Genomic DNA, 3,041 nt, shown 5'->3' on the forward strand with positions numbered 1-3,041 from the left:
TGAAGTAAAATAATGGAAAATGAAGAAAACAGAGGCCTCATTCATAAAAAGGCTTCCGAGGATCAACTGGTAACTTTTTTGTCAGTTCAGTTTTGGAGCTCTCTCATTATTCTCTCTCTCTCTAATACTCTTGGAGACTTAGAGATTTATAGGATCTCTCTTGGTGGGTGTGACATACTTGGATTCTTGGAGTAAGAAGGAAAAGGAAACACAGGAAAGCGCAAGAAGGCATCGGGATCAGAAACTACATCATATTTTCTTGTAGGTACCGAGTTGCATGTATGTTTCCTTCACTAATTTTGGCATGCATGGCACATGCATGTGGTTTCTTGGTTGTGATCTGTCATTGGCATGGAGGATTTCCTGGATTGACAGTGGATTGCCTAGCCTTGCCATTTCCTGGATAGCCATGGTGATTGTGGGTTTACTTTCATTGTTTGTTTTTGGTTGGTTCTCATGTTTCCTTAGCTTGGGTTGAGTTAATATCTCCTGGAGCCGTAGTTGGAAAAACGCTCTTGAGCCCTGTAATATCTTAGGTTGAGTTACTAGTCTCGTAGCCTTGGTTAGACAAATGCTCTGGGGCCCTTGGTGGGATGAGTTATGTAGAAATTTTGAATAATAAACACATATTCAACAGAGATTATCCTGATTATACACTATTGCGGAATACATGCATAATACATAAGCTCCTCTACGTTGATCATCAATTTAGCAGCATCAATAACAATGAAACATCAATAGCATGCACACATTAACACAGTATGTAACCCGGGGAAAGCTTACAGCTGAAAACCCCACACTATCTATATATTAATGATTGAGAACATGTAAAATTACATAGTACAATACTCCTCACAAGTATCCAGCACTATCTCCACCTGTTACACACAAAACTAGCTCAGATCCGAACAAGTCACAGGTTCAAATCTCCACAGCTGCTTTGCCTGCCTCCACTGCACAATACCCTGTGAAAATCACTCACACTGAAAATCATGTGAGCACAGGCTATTTCATTGGGCATATCCTGTGCAATTCTCATGGGCATACTCAATCCATTGATTGTGCAATATCTCATGCACAACTATAGTCACAACTGATAGCAATCTCAACCTCTAACACCTGTCTCCACTGAACTGTACATGCACTGAGTTAACTGATGTATTCTTCAGCTGCATTATGAGTTAATAATTAGTGAATTAATTTAATCAATTAATTCACACAAATCATCACTAGTCTATTTGTAGTTAGACTAATTACAACTAGTTTAACAAAGTCAAACTGAACACAACTCCATCAACTCCACATCCAACTCCACAAAACTCAACCACATGAGTTCTAACTGATGTCCTGCATGTAATAGCTCAACTGACCCACAAAGAAAGCGTATTTCCTTCTGACAGCTGCATGTGCCACATCTGTAGCTCAAACTGAAGTGCTCCAAGAGGATAAGATAAAGTTTATAGTCTAAATATTATTATGAGACAATAATATTTTACTTTTCTATTTTTGACTAGCAGTCTAAAAATAGACTCTGATCATTCTTGCTGTGATCCAAAAATAGAATTCCATCTATTTTTTCCCAACATGACCAATCATCCATAAATAGCATCCTACAACTCATAGACCATGATCCATATGTCTAAAAATAGACATAGTCTAAAAATAGACTTTGCGCCATAATTTGCCTGCAGACCCACTTAGTGAAGGCGACTCCTTTCCACTAAGCTCCATCATCTTATTGCATTCTCAACACTCCCTCTCAACAAGATATGGATTATCAGCAACCCCTATCCTACCTCGGTGGTATTCGAATTTGATCTTGGTGAGCGCCTTCATCAAGATATCAGCATCCTGAACCTCCGTTGGAATGTATGAAAGTAACATGATTCTCTGCTGCACACAATCTTTGATATGATGGTACCTAATGTCAATGTGCTTAGATCTATCATGAAATACAGGATTAGCCGAGAGTTTAATGCAACTCTGGTTATCACAGTAAATCACAGCAGGCTCCAAGTGAGAACCGAACAACCCAACCAGGATCTTCCTCATCCATATAGCCTCGCATGCAGCCAAATTTGTTGCCATATACTCGGCCTTTGTTGAACTGAGTGCCATGGATCTCTGCTTCCTGCTGTACCAAGAAACTATTGTCGACCCAATACTGAAGACCCCTCCTGATGTGCTCTTTCTATCCGTTGGGCTCCCTGCCCAATCTGCATCCATGAAGCCACATAGCTTCACCTCATCCTCCTATCTGTACCACAAACCATATCCCGATGTGCCTCTCAAATAACGCAATACATGTTTGCCCGCCTTCCAAAAGAGCTTGGTAGGCTTAACCATAGTTTGTGAAAGCTGGTTAACAGCATAGCATATATCGGGTCGTGTATTAACCAGATACATAAGCGACCCCACCAACTATTGATAAATAGTGGCATCCACTTCTTCTGCCGAAGTGGCATCCTCCTTCCTCCAACCTCCAGGAAGAGGAATATCAACAGGCTTGTATCCATGCATGTTGAACTTCTCCAGTATCTCCCGAGCATACTTACCCTGAGAAACAAATAGTCCATCAATGCGTTGCCAAATTTCCAATCCCAGGAAATAATGAAGGAGGCCCAAGTCCTTCATCTCAAACTCCTTAGCAAGATCATCCTTGCATGAAAGTATCAACAGCTCATCACCCGTTAGAATCAAATCATCTACATAAAGTACAATGATAAGCAACTTACCCTCCACCACAATCTGGTATAGGTTAGGATCCGCCTCACTCTTGGAGAATCCAAGTCCGGTGAAATAATTGTCTATCCGTGTGTACCAAGCATGTGGTGCTTGTTTCAACCCATACAACGCTCTCTTGAGCCTGCACACATGCGACTCGCTGCTGAAGATCTCAAAACCTTCGGGCTGCTCAATGTACACCTCCTCCTCAATGACTCCGTTGAGGAACGCAGTCTTCACATCCATCTGATGAATGTGCCACCCCATCTGCGCTGAGAGAGCAAGAATCGTCCGTATGGAATAATACCTTGTGACAG

The sequence above is a fragment of the Pinus tabuliformis genome, chromosome 6 (genome assembly GCF_031772625.1).
Source record: "Pinus tabuliformis cultivar Carrire ecotype Pingquan chromosome 6, CPIR1, whole genome shotgun sequence".
Classification (NCBI taxonomy): Eukaryota; Viridiplantae; Streptophyta; class Pinopsida; order Pinales; family Pinaceae; genus Pinus; species Pinus tabuliformis.